This window comes from Odocoileus virginianus, chromosome 6 (genome assembly GCF_023699985.2).
Source record: "Odocoileus virginianus isolate 20LAN1187 ecotype Illinois chromosome 6, Ovbor_1.2, whole genome shotgun sequence".
Taxonomy (NCBI): domain Eukaryota; kingdom Metazoa; phylum Chordata; class Mammalia; order Artiodactyla; family Cervidae; genus Odocoileus; species Odocoileus virginianus.
The window spans coordinates 73,625,550-73,640,132 of NC_069679.1; the positions used below are offsets into that span (position 1 = coordinate 73,625,550).

The 14,583-nt window shown below is 45.6% G+C and overlaps 1 long non-coding RNA gene across 1 annotated transcript; it reads right to left on the bottom strand.

Moving 5' to 3' along the window:
* Nucleotides 1-341: 341 nt before the first annotated feature.
* On the bottom strand, nt 342-8,634 carry LOC110140136 (uncharacterized). Its single transcript, XR_002314663.2, has 3 exons — nt 8,461-8,634; nt 7,751-7,837; nt 342-1,013 (listed from the first exon to the last, which is right to left on the bottom strand). It is a non-coding gene; the product is annotated as an uncharacterized lncRNA (long non-coding RNA).
* Nucleotides 8,635-14,583: the final 5,949 nt, after the last annotated feature.

Consider the following 14,583-nt stretch of genomic DNA (forward strand, 5'->3'; position numbering starts at 1 on the left):
TTGCTGGCTATAAGCAGGGTCTATGGAACAAGAGGGAGCACATGGCTATCCTGAAAATTGAAGGGTGTATATGCTCAAGATGAAACTGAATTCTTTCTAGGCAAGAGATGTGCTTATGTATGCAAAGCAAAGAACAACAAGTAACACCTGGTGGAAAACCTAACAAAACCAGAGTAATCTGGGGAAAGATAACTTGAGCTCACAGAGGCGGTGGCGTGGTTGGTGCCAAATTTTGGGGCAGCCTTCCTGGCTAAGGTCTTTGGACACAGAATCTGCGTGATGCTGTACCCTTCGAGGATTTAAACCTACTGAAAAGTGAATAAATATAAGTGTGGATTTGTAAAACAAAACCACAGTGGGGAGAGTGTACTCTTCATTTTGTCAAAGAAGGAAGTTAACATTTGTTGGGTGCCTGTCAACAAATAACCAGCGACCTGTCCCTGGTTATTACACTAGTTGCGTCACATCTGTGACATTTAACCTCACAGTCCATCCAAGTAGAAGTATCCCCTCATTACAGAGATAAGGCAATGAAGGCTCAAGACCCATGAATCACCTCAGTTGACAGTGGTAGGTCTGGGGTGGGGCCAGGCTCTCTCTGCTTCATCCTGCTGCTGCCCTGAAGAGACGGGTGATGGCCTTAACAAAGTCAGGCAGGTGTTACGGGGACTGGGGGTACCTGGGGGTTTGTCTCAAACCTCGACCTCCGCTCCAGTCAAATAGAATTCTTCTAGCTCAACATCCTCTGTGTCCAGCAGCATCCCTAGCTTTATAAATGTCAGTCCATTTATGGTAGAGATGGTCATACCTCACTAGTTTTAAGTCACTGCCACTGCCCCTGCCAGAAACAGGTCCTTTGTGCACAGCTCCAGTGTTGTCCTCGGCAGGCCTTGGGTCTTGGAGGTCCTCAGGGCCTGGGCAGGTGGTCCTTACTGCTTCCCCTTCTCTGTCTTCACAAGTACCTCTTCTTTCTCCTCTGCTCTAAGGACCTCATGCTTTCCCAGTCGCTCCTCCTGAGAAAAACAAACTTATAAGCATAACGGCATCAAAATGTTGTCTATTTAACTTGTTCCTTCTTTCAGGCCCCCCTTCCCCTCATTGCCTGTCCCTGGTAGCTGGACACAGTGTTACTAATAAACACCCCAGCCCAGGCTTAGACTGTCAGGACTGAACCTGGGCTTTGGCTGGGCTTCACAGCAGTCTCCTTGTCTGGTTCTTCGTCAGAGCTTGAGACATTGTGCCAGGCTCTGTACTAATAGCCATATGAATTCAAATTATGACTCCATTTTACAGACCCGGGAACTGAGGCTCCTACCCAAGGTCATATAGGGAGGACTCAAATTCAAACCTGTTGGACATTAAAACCTAACTGTAGTCTTCTTGGTAAGGGTGTTTCTCACCCTTCTTGGTAAGGGTGTCCCTTAGCCATCTCCTTCCTACCTCCCACCACAGCTCTCAGGGAACTTGAAGATTCCTCATTAAGAGATTTATTCCTTAAGCCTGAAAGCATTTTGATTTTCAATGTGTGCATGCTAAGTCACTTCAATCATGTCCAACTTTTTGCAACCTTAAAGATGGTAGCCCACTAGGCTCCTTTGCCCATAGTCTCCATTAAAATGCAAAGGCCCCTGGAAAGTATAGTCCCCTAAGCCTTTATTTTACAGCACTGGAGTAGGGAGCATTTCATGGACAGTCCTACGGGGGGACAAGGAAAGGAGGGCCTGGGGATGGGGAGGAGGGGCAGGATCCAAGTGTCTGATTGGCTCAGGGCCCCTTTCCCCTGGGCCTCGGTGAGCCCAAGGTTACCTTCCTTCTTCCCTGAGTCCCAGGGGCCTCAAGGGTGGTCAATTCCAGAGAGCTACTTAGTGAGACCAGTTATGCTGAACAGCCTCATTGCCTTCTAGTAGTCTCTATGGTTTCCAGGAGCCCTGAGCTTGGAGTACTGCATAGAGAGGCAGAGCTGAAGGGCCACACTCTCTCTCCCAACTATGGGACCCGACTTCTGCGGCTCAGAGAGCCAGGGTTCCTGCAAGGTGGGTGTGAGCCTGTGGTGTGTGAACAGGCATGTGGGGAGGGGTTCAAATGCTACCAGCCCACTTGGCTCCTGGGTTGTCATGGCAACCAATCTTGCATTGGTCTGGGTGTTTCTGAAGGCAAGTCTTTCTGGCTGGCAGCGCTGATCCAGGCTGGGCTGAGAGCCCCTGCAGATGAAGGGACCATTGCATTTCTGGCTTTGACACCTCAGGCTTCCAGGACTGAGCCTCAAGAATCAATATTTTTATTTCTGGCTTGGCGCGGAAGTCTCTTCGCTGACCTGCAGAAATTAACCTGCCCCTCAGCATTCTGAGTCAGGACCTGAAGGCAAATGACAAATGTTCCCTGAACTGGGAACATCCCCTGGACTCCTCTTCTCTGTCTCCCTCCCCTTGCTGCTGTGGTACTGGATCCACTGCTCTCTCTTCCTGCATATTTTCTGAAAATAGGAGGCAGGTTATCCTAATAAGGACGGAGGAATAATTCATCACCATGCCAGGCACGGAGATCATACTTTACACGCCTCATTGACCCTCACTACAGTTACAGAAGGTGCAGACGAGGACTCATTTTACACTTGAGGACACTGATGTGGGAGGAGAGTAAGTGGCTTGCCTGTGGTCATAGAGCCAGGCTGTAACAGAGGCTGGATCGGAGCCCAGTTTGTCTGATTGTCAAGCCTGTGCTGGAACCGCTAGCATGTTGCCTCCCAGTCCCAGTCCTGAGAGCACACAGCGGGGAAGTATGGCCTACAGTGAGATGTACATACAGTGAGAGTGTTAGTCGCTCAGTCGTGTCCAATTCTTTGTGACCCCATAGACTGTAGCCTGCCAGGTTCCTCTGTCCATGGAATTCTCCAGGAAAGAATACTGGAGTACGTTGCCATTCCCTTCTCTAGGGGATCTTCCTGACCCAGGGATCGAACCCAGGTCTCTCGCACTGAGGACAGATTCTTTATCATCAGGGCCACCAGGGAAGCCCCGGAGCCGCAAAAAATAAAAACGTGGCCCAGGATAGAGGGTCTCTCCCTCTCACTGCCATTGAAAATCATCATGTCTAAGAGTAAAAGGATCCCTCCTAGGATTTAATGATCTAGAAGAAATATCAAACTGACTCCTAAATTAAAAGTTCACATTTTGTTTAAAATAGCAACACAGTGATTTCCAGGCTTTTTAGACATTGTAGTGCTCTGTTGCTTTTGTTTGCTTATTTTATTATCTAAAAATTTTTTTTAATTTTATTTTTAGTTTCCTGCAAAAGCCCTCTTAGAACATCAAATCTGGGAGCTTGGAGGTTGTTTTTTTTTTTTCTTCCTGCATTGGCATCATTCACAAGATGAAAAAGAAGGGAAAAACTATTCATAATTTCCTTTTGTGGAGGGAAGGAAAAAGACATGAGAAATTCATGCAATATGCATATGGCTGGAGAAAAAGGAAAACCTGAGTGAGCCTTGAGCCTTGCCAGGGGATGCATTTACTGTCTCATTGCAGAGTGCTTGCTGAGGTCCCTGGAGAACCCAGCTCTCTGTCCCCAAAGTCTGCGCCCCCTACCTCCACAGTCAATGCCTCTGTCCACTTTATTATTGCAAATATTTCTTTTGTAAAAGGACATTTTCCCAGTGGCTCAGTGGTAAAGAATCTGCCTGCCAATGTAGTAGACGTGGGTTTGATCCCTGGTCCGGGAAGATTCCCTGGAGAAGGAAATGGCAACCCAATCTAGTATTCTTGCCTGGAAAACCCTATGGACAGAAGAGCCTGGTGGGTTACAGTCCATGGGGTGGCAAAAGACTTAGTGAACAACAATAGCAAAAGGACCTTTATCTGTATATGAGATTCAGTTTTAAAATGTTTGCTTTGGAGTCTTCAATGAAACCCTTACGATAACTGGAGATGCCTAAAGATGTTAGCTAAAATAAGTGGAGCAGGTTACCCCACGTGTCTGCTTTGTGAACATTCATCGAGCTGTACTTAATATTTGTGTGCCTCTTTGTTTGTGTGTTATGTATATTAGTCGCTGAGTCATGTCCTACTCTTTGTGACCCCATGGACTGTAGCCCGCGAGGCTCCTCTGTCCATGAAATTCTCCAGGCAAGAATACTGGAGTGGGTTGTTAGTTCCTGCTCCAGAGTCGTGTGTTACAGTTCAATTAAAAAATCCCTTCAGTGTCAGAAAAATTAAAGAGTGAGGGCTCTGTCTGAATGGTGTGCAAATTAGAACAAGTGTGTGGGCGTCTGTGAGCTCTGGTCTTTGGTAGAGCTGATGGGTTCTAATTTGGGTCCTCACATACAGCTCTCAGGACCCCTATATGGGCCGTGCCAACATCACAGCTTGTGAAGAGCTTTCTCTTAGTAGCCTTCTTCTGGGGGTCCCATGTCTGCCTTTTGGCTTCTGGGGTCTCAAAACGCGGGGTTTGCACAGGGTCGAGCGTAGAGACCTCAGTGCCTGTGTGCATGCAGTTAGGTGGTTTTCATTTGCATAGTGGTTCCGGTATATACTAGCTGTGTGACCCTGGGCGAGTTAGTTTCTTAACCTTTCTGAACCATGTATGTGCACGCTCAGTCGTTCAGTCGTTATCTGACTCTGCGACCCTATGATTATAGCCCACCAGGTTCCTCTGTCCATGGGATTTTCTAGGCAAGAATACTGGAGTGGGTCGCCATTTCCTCCTCTAGGGGATCTTCCCTCCCCAGGGATCAAACCTTTGTCTCCTGCTTCTCCTGCACTGCAGGCAGATTCTTTACTGCTGAACCACCAGGGAAGCCCCTAGTTTCTTCATTTACAGATGGAGGAGGAGAATACTGTCTGCATTGTAGGACTGCATAAGGAAAGATTAAATAGGATGCTGCATGTGAAGGGCTTAGCCCAGGGCCTGGTGGATAATAAACTAACACCATGTATGGAATCCATACATCCGGGGATGAGGCTCAGGCATCCAGTTTTTGTGTTTTGTTTTTTTTTTTAACCCTGCAGGTGATGCCGCTGTACAGTCAAGGTGAAGAATTACACTCTGACACGGCCTCTACCCTCACCTGTTGCACCATAGAAGATCCAAAACATTACTTCTCTTCACTCCTTTTAGAAACTAGAGCAGAGGGCAGAGGGGCCTGCCCGTTGGAAAGGGTGCAGAGATGCCAGAAGAAAGTAATTTCTTTCTCTCTCCTATAGATAGTCACTGACTGTGTGGCAGGTGAGGTATGAGGGAAAGATAGACAGATGACCAGGAGTGACTCCTGTTCTTCGGGAGCTACCTGCTCACAGAGGAAATTGTCTGATGACACACACTGTCGGTGAAGAGGCACTGAACTCTTGGGCTCTGGTTCCAGCTTTGCCCCATCTGAGTGCCTCTGGGACTCATTTGTTATATCTGTAAAGTGAGGAGGATGGACTGGTTGATTTCTGAGGTCTTTCCATCCCTGACATTCTATGAATCCACACTTTCATCCTTAAAAATGCTATATGATAAAACTCAACAATAAAAAACAAACTTGATTATAGATAGCTGAAAGCTCTGAACAGACACTTCACCAAAGAAGATATACCACAATTAACAAAACAACACCACACATTTATTGTGTGTGTTAGCTGCTCAGTCCTGTCTGATTCTTTGTGACCCCCTGAACTATAGTCCACCAGGCTCCTCTGTCCATGGAAATATCCAGGCAAGAATCCTGGACTGCGTAGCCATTCCCTTCTCCAGGGGATCGTCCTGACCCAGGGATCAAAGATGGGGCTCCTGCATTGCAGGCAGATTGATTACTGTCTGAGCCACCAGGACACACTTAGTAGAATGGCCAAAATCCAAAGTACTGATGAAATCCAATGCAGGTGAGGACGTGGAGAAATAGGAACTCCCATTCATGGCTGGTGGAAATCAAAATGGTACAACTTGGTGATTTCTTACAAAGGTAAACCTACTTTTACTGTATGATGCAGCAATTGTTCTCCTTGGTATTTACCCAAATGAGCTGAAAACATGTCTGCATAAAACCCTGCAAGGAGGGGGCTTCCCTGGTGGCTCAGTGGTAAAGAATCTGCCTGCCCATGCAGAAGAAAACAGTTCGATCCCTGATCTGGGAAGATCCCACAAGCTACAGAACAACTAAGCCCATGCGCCACAACTATTGAACTTGTGCTCCGTAAAGTCCAGATGCCACAATACTGAGCCCAATACTGAGCTGCAACTAAAGTCTGCTTGCCCCAGAGCCTGTGCTCCACAATAAGAGAAGGCACCGCAATGAGAAGCCCACACTGCAACTAGAGAGTAACACCTGCTTGACCCAACTAGAGAAAAGCCTGGGCAGCAACAAAGACCCAGCACAGCCAATAAATAAAAAACTAAATACATTTTTTAAAAGCCTGCAAGCAAATGTTTACAGCAGATTTATTCATAATTGCCAAAATTAGGAAGCAACCAAGATGCCCTTCAGGAGGTGGATGGATAAACTGTGGTATATCCAGACATTGGACTGTTATTCAGCATTCAAAAGAAATGACATGAAGGAAACTTAAATGCATATTACTAAGGGAAAGAAACCAGTCTGAAAAGGCTACAGACAGTGTAATTCAACTATATGACATTCTAGAAGAAGCAAAATGATGGATGCAGTTAGCAGATTAGTGGTTTCTGGTGGCTAGTGGGGAGGAAGGGATGAATAGGTGGAGCACAGAGACTTTTTAGGGTAGTGAAATTACTCGGTATGGTACTATAATGAGGGATATATGCCATGAGACATTTGTCTAGATCCATAGAATGTACAACATTCAGGCTGAACCCTAAAGTAAATGATGGACTTTGGGTAAAGATGTGTCAATGAGGGTTCATCAATTACAGTGTACCACTCTCGTGAGGATGTTGATAGTGGAGAAGGCTGCGCTTACATAGGGGACAGGAAGGATATGGGAAATCTCTATACTTTCTGCTCAGTTTTGCTGTAAAACTAAAAATGCTCTAGAAAATAAAGTCTATTAAAAAGAAGAAACAAATAAAACACCATAATGTATATGGTTAAGGGCATGTGCTTTGGAGCCAGACTGTCTGTGTTTGAGTCCTAGCTCTGCCCCCTAACTAGCTGTGATCTATAGCAAATTAGCTGAACATTCTGTGCTTTTATTTCCTCATCTGTAACATGGGGATAATAATAATATGCCTGCTTCATATTTGTGTGTGTGATGATTTAAAGAATTAATAAATTTTAAATCATTTAGCACAGTGATTGGCATACAGTACTCAATTAATATTAGCTACTATTAAAAATGTGAATATTTTTTAAGAGTTGATTTCATTTGTTTGGCTGTTGCCACCACTGACCATAGCAATCCCTTGTACTCAGGAGAGACAATTAGATGTCTGACAGAATGGAACTTCTCTTTATTGTATGTTGGTGTAGAAGGTCTTTTTCAGAACTAGAGCTTTCAAACCCACACATGTTCTGAGACCCAGAGAAGATGCTTCTTAATAGGCCCAAGCCAATGGATCAGGCAGGGAAAAACAGAAAGGTACCTACATTTCAGATTCCCTGGTGGCTCAGCTAGGAAAGAATCCACCTGCAATGCAGGAGACCTGGGTTCAATCCCTGCTTTGGGAAGATCCCCTGGAGAAGGGAACAGCTACCCACTCCAGTATTTTGGCCTGGAGAATTCCATGGGCTCTACAGTCCATGGGGTCGCAGAGTCTGACTGAATGATTCTCTATTTCAATTTCAATTTCAATTACCTACATTTCATCTGCCCGAGTGACCTGGCAGATCCCCCAGTCTCCATTCTTTCCTTCACCAGCCAAACACTCTTCTGTTTCTGATATCACTCTGGGGAAGAAAGCTCTGTGTTAGAGTAACAAAGATTGGTGTTCAAGCTTGAGGTAATTTTATCATCTTTGACCATCGCAAACACCCTTGAGTACCATGACCTTTGAGAGATTAGTTGAGAACAGCTGATGAACTTTGACATTTTGTCACATACTTTTAATGCATTTAATGTTTATTGGACATTCTCCCCAATAGCTCTATTAGCATAATTGAATTTGGAATTTACACATGTGCATTTGCGCTGCAATTAGGATTGCTTTTTAAAGGACCTAAGAACTTTAAATGATATATATTGCTTTTGGATAGAGAATGAACCAGGTATTAATGTAATTAAGATCAAGTAGTATATACAGTAGTCAGCTTCATCCAAAAAGGGTCACTTAGCCACAGCCTGTAAAGAAACCAAATGAGTGCCCCTAACAGGCAACTCCAGCCACTTTCCCTTCCATGAAGATCCACTTGCATCACCATTTCACTGGTAGTGATAATTGTAGAGGCATCTATCTCATAGGATGTTAAACTCTGCCAGGGGCTTGCATGAACATTAAATTATTTCCTTTGACCGTCACAACAGCCTTGTTAGAGGAACCTGAGGCTCTCAGAGATGAAGTATCCCACTCAACTTTTTTCAGTTGGTAAGAGGCACCATTTGGACCCAGTTCTTTGGCTTCAAAGCCATGCTTCATCCTTTAAGTTTTAACACTTTCTCCCTTTGCTGGAAGTTGCATGTCTAACTCCCCACCTCTGCCTTCTCAGCTGGTAGAGCTTCTACTTAGCTCTGGTATCCATGCCGCCTCCAAGGAATGAAGCTGATCATAATCAACCTAGCACCCTGGCCAGGGATTGGTCTAGAGATGGGCGTGTGACTAAATCTGGCCAATGAGATGCAAGGGGGTGTCTAAGGAAGCGGTTTTTCTGACCTTAAAAATTGAGTGCAGAAGAAACCATATTCTTCGATTGGTGGGGAGAGCTCTGTCTTTCTGCCAATTTATTTTGATTTGTTTTACTGCTCATGATGTCTTTTAAAGAGCACCTGACTAACTTCCTTTGACTGGGCCTATGGGCCCTGGCTCATCTCTGTTAACACAGAGACTGAGTCTGGGATGTAATGGCACCTGGCTACAGTTCCACACTAGCCCAAGGCAGGGAGCCTTCCCCCAGGGAGAGGGTGCAGCTGTCCCTGCTGGATGAGCCTGGCCAAATGGGGGCATGTGTGCACTTGGGTCCACCAGCTGCTCTTAGAGGAGGCTGGCAGCCAACCCCCTGACCACACGTGGGCTTTACTTTGATGCTTCCATAACGGTGGTGGGGGGGAGGGGTGATGGGCAATGGTGCCTCCTTAAGGGAGCTTTCTCTCTGAGACCATGATTACTAAGCCCTGTGGCTTGGAAAAGCTCTTTCTTCTTTGAGAGGCCAAGTCCCAAATGAGAAACCTCTAAGAACCAGAAACTAAGCTTTTACACATAGACATTAACCCCCTGGGTCTTCCCTGGCAGTCCAGTGGTTAAGACTCGGTGCTCCCAGTGTAGGGGACAGGGGTTCCAACCCTGGTAGAGAGACTAAGATTGCATGGGCAGCATCAATTCAGTTCAGTCGCTCAGTCATGTCCGACTCTTTGCCACCCTATGGACTACAGGAAGGCATGCTTCCCTGTCCATCTCCAGCTCCCAGAGCTTACTCAAACTCACATCCATTGAGTCAGTGATGCCATCCAACCATCTCATCCTTTGTCGTCCCCTTCTCCTCCTGCCCTCAATCTTTCTCAGCATCAGGGTCTTTTCAAATGAGTCAGTTCTTCGCATCAGGTGGCCAAAGTGTTGGAGTTTCAGCTTCAATGTCAGTCCTTCCAATGAATATTCAGGATGGACTGGTTGGATCTCCTTGCAGTCCAAGGGACTTTCTGCCAAAAAAAAAAAAAAAAAAGAATATGAACCCCTTAGTTCCTAGTACCTTGGCTAGCTTCCGAAATGGGTTTAGTAATCTTACCTGGATATGTAACATTAACAGCATAGAATGATTATATGGTGTTTTTGTTTTCAGAGTGAATCTTCTATTGCTTCCTTCATTATTCTGTGAACCCCTGGAGGAGGTCATGGCAACCAACTCCAGTATTCTTGCCTGGAGTATCTCCATGGACATAGGAGCTTGGTGGGCTACAGTCAATGGGGTTGCAAAGAGATGGACATGACTGAGTGACTAAGCACAGCACATAGAATGTAAGAAGCTGGAGGTAGGTGAGCCCTGCTCAAAACCAGGTCTCTGGGCTCCCTTCTTGTTGCTGGAGCAACAGACAGTCAGAATGGCCCTGATTTAGGGCGTGGAGATCCCTGAGATCCACATGCCCCACATCCAGCTGGCTTCAACACCCTTGCCTATTTTGCTTCCAGGCAGTCTTCATTGCTGCCAGTGTCTTGTCTTTTTAAGAAAGGTCCAAACTCTTCTCCCACGCAAGCAGCACCCTGAGCCTCTGACCCAAGCTGGGTTCAGACCAAGGCTGGACACCTTGTCAAAGGGGGTTTCAAACTATAGCATCCAAGAACTCCCTTGCTGAGCCCTTACTTGTGCTAACCACTGTCCCAAGTGCTTTGCAGGCAGTAACTCTTTGAATATTTATATATTTAAACTTTTATAATACCCCTATGTGTGTGTGTTAGTTGCTCATTTGTGTCAACTTTCTGTGAACCCATGGATTCTAGCCTGCCAGGCTCCTCTGTCCATGAGATTCTCCAGGCAAGAATACTGCAGTGGGTTGCCAGTTCCTTCTCCAGGGGATCTTCTTGACCCAGGAACTGAACCCAGGTCTCCCACATTGCAGGCAGATTCTTTACCATCTGTGCCAACAGAGAAGCCCCCAATACTCCTATGGGTTGGGTATTATCACACACACACACCCATTTTAATGATGATGGAATCGAGCACAGAGCTGTTAAGTAACTTGCCCAAGGCCACACAGTATGTATCAGAGACGGGACAGTCTGGTTGCAGAGTCTGTGCTCTGTGCCACTGAGCTCTTCTGCCCTGCAAGATGCGCTAACCTTTGAAGATCAGACAAGCAGATGAAAACCGTGTGTGTGGGTGGCCACGGGTGACAACCTGAGACCTCATGATATGAAGAGGTCTGGGAGAGTTAGGGCTGGGCAGAGGAGTCTGAGGAGACCGCCTGGAGCACTGAGACTGTCACCTATGGGAGAAGGGAACAAGCTCCTAGGAAGCTTTTGATAAGACACCTGCTCCTGTGATGTGAGGAAGAGACCTGGGGCACCAAGCTGATTTGGAGAAGAGGCTCTGACCAGGAAGAAAAAGACTGGTTTCTCTGTCTATCTTGTAACACCCCTTCATTCTCCTTTGCACAGTTGTAATTATTTAGTTAATTAGCTAATGACTGATTCATCAAAGAACTGGGCCAGCCTTGTTCACAATGGTATTGCCACAGTCCTGCACATGGAATCAAATATTTGTTGAGTGAATGAATGAATGAAGGAATGAATGAAGATCCAGCCCTGTGGTCTGAAGGGTACTTTCAGTCAGAGCGCTGGGGAAGGCTCCTGAAGGGGAGGGCACAAAAATAACAAGTTGGCATTTGAGGAAGCATTTGAAAGGAAAGGCAGGCTTTAAAAAGGAGGAAGGAGAGGATTAGGAAGGTATATTTAAGAGAGAGAGAAACACTGGCGGGAGGCGAGGGTAGGGAAATGTGGAGCCTGTGAGCCTGGCCGGTGCTACCAAAGGCGCCTTGTCCGGAGGACTCCTCCGGCTGCAGGGCAAGCGGCCCCCCTCAGAGCCTCATCCTGCGGCCAGCCCCAGATGTGTCCTTCTAACAGCAGTGAGTTCTATTTAATGACTGCAAATATTTTCTCCTCCTTGCCCAGGGACAGCAGCAACCCGCCCCCCCCACCCCCCGCTCAACCCCCCCCCCCCCCCCCGCTCCGCTCAACACCCCCCCCCCGCCAGGTTCCAAGTGTGGGGAACTCTTCTGGTTCCTGGGTTGAATTTCTGTGAGCTTGGCTTGGGGACAGGTATGGAGCTCTCTGGAAGGCACCCTTGGGCCAAGGCAGGGTGGTGTGCTTAGGAAAGCAGGTGGCAAAACCTGGCCTGGATTGCCTGGAGCTGGAAGAGCTTTCCTAGAAGTGAAAAGTCCCATCCCTCGCCCCACACTGGGGCTCACACAACAGCCCAGTCACAGGGCCCCCTCCCCTTGGCTCCTTGCCACACCTCGGTCGGTCTGCCACACCACCAAAACTGTTGAGTGTAAGAGGAAACGCTACCTCCAGCAGAAAACCTCGGGGACGTTTTTTTCCCCCTTCGATAAACATTTGCTGAAATAACTTTTTTATTGGTGGTTGTTTCAGAACACAGAGCATAAAGAGAGGCCCGAGAATTATTCCCGTCATAACTTTTGTTCAGCTGGATCTATGTCATCAGTGTGGGCCTCAATTTCCTCATCTATAAAATACAGCCCCTTCCTCACTTAAATATTCCACAAGTGTGTGCTGTATGAGGAGTGACTGATCTTTTATATTCTGCTCAGCATCCGTTTGATGAAAATTCCTTAAGTGCTGGGAGTCCAGGGTGCTTTCGACATTATTGGGGATACAAAAGAAATTATATTCTGACTCATGCCCACTACTTATTTAAGTGGCCGTTAAATGCCAACCTCAAAGTCAGTATATGACAGGTGCTATAGGAGTTTTAGAAATGTAAGATATCCCTGCATCTCAGGTAACCTCAAGCATGCTGGAATGACACTGTGTATATGAAATAAACAGAACACTTTTAGGGACTTTCCTGGTGGCCCAGTGATTAAGAATCTACCTTGCAATACAGGGGATGTGGGTTTGATTCCTGGGCAGAGAACTAGGATCCCACATGCTGCGGGGCAACTAAGGCTACAACTACTAACCCTGCAAGCCACAACCAGAGAGTCTGTGTGTCTCAGTGAAAGATCTGATATGATGCAACTAAGGCCCAACACAGCCAAATAAACAAAAAAATTTTTAAAAGAGAGAATAATTTAAAATAGCATATGATTACTGATACATGGGTGGGGATATGCTACTCAAGGTTGAAAGAGGGAGAAATCTCTCTAGGTTTGACAAATCTAAAATGGTTACTTAGCAGTAGGGCTTGGGTTGGCTAAAACGTAATGAGGATGGTGGTGAAGATGATAATGACAAATACAGGCAAACTTATTGAACTCCGAGTGTGGAAGGTATTAATAATAAGTATCACACTGAATCCTCACATCAACCTTCTAAAGTAGGCACTACTATTGTCCTCATCTAGCAGACAGGGAAACTGAGGTCCAAAGATTTTATGGAGGAATTTGACCAATCCATAGTAACATTTTGTAGGTATGAAGGGACAGGGATTAAGAAGAAAGGAAAACGTGAAGAAGGGTCTTCCATCTCTCTAGAAGCAGCATTCCTTGGGTGCTAAGTGGAAACATTTTCATAGCATAATGTCAATGCTTTCAGATTAAACTCCTTCTTTTAAAAATGACTTGAGGCCTCTAGAGTCTATATCCCTATATTTATAATGTACTTTTCAGATCTAAACAAGTACAGAGGACTCATCTCAGATCTTCTCTATGTTACATGTGACCATACTGACAACCCACTTTGGCTTCCATGGCAGTGGGGAACCCACTCCTGTGTCAAGGGAGACGAGATCTGGGGAAACTTGAGGTTCTGTGTTTCTGGGGGTACTCTTTGTTGGCTAACTTCTTTGCCTACTCTTATAGCCCCAGTTTGTTAATTATCATCATCTCCTAAGACTGAGTCCTAGGCCAGCTTCTGTTTACTCATTCATTAACTCAAAATTTGTTAATCACCTACTATCTGAAATTCAATATTTCTAAAGATCATCTTTAAAGGAGTTTGGTGATTCTACCTACAGTCCTGGTGTCAACTTCAGGGAGCACCTGTATATGCATGACTTACACAATGACATCCCCACATGGACCTTTCAGGTTCTCCCAGGTGTTTTCAAGACATATGCTAAAACAGAATATTCTGGGAGCAGAATGCATCAGCTCCTCCCTAGATCACTTAAGTCCTCATTTCCCCATTTTAATGAATATCATCCATCTTCCTGGCCTCTATTCTGTCGTCTTTATGGGCAAGGATGATATCTTCTTTTTGCTTTGCCCCCTCAAATAGAGTGGCATATAGTGTATGTCTCATAGCAAACACTCAAACAAAGGTGTCTAAATTATTTAAATGACTAACTGAACTTTGAACTGTAATATAGCCGCTCAGTGTAGTTCAGTATTTGGTCTCAGATGGTTGAGTGGCAACTCAAATTTTCTTCTTAAATACTTCAGCCATGAATATATACACATACATATATATGGGAAATTAAAAAAACTTTAAACCAGACATACCCCACCCCAAACCTACCATGTAGACTTCTCCTCCTACCCTAAGGAAGAGAGTGGAAGGCTCACTTCTGGTCTCTCCTGTAGATATTTCATTGAGCCAGGGGAAAGTAGGAGGAAGAAACCATCATAAACAGGTCTCTGTATTTTGTAGACTATATAACAGCCAATCTCAACTTCTTGTTTGATTTTATGATACCATCCTGCCCTTCACCTAAGAACTCTCTGTGGCATTTTAAAAATTTAGCTAATTTTTTAAAACCTCATTTTTTAAAACTTTGTGATAACCCCATGGATCACTAGGGCCACTGAAAGACTGATATTGAGAATGGTTTTATTTATACCAGGAGCTGCAAAATCAAATGCTTCCAGA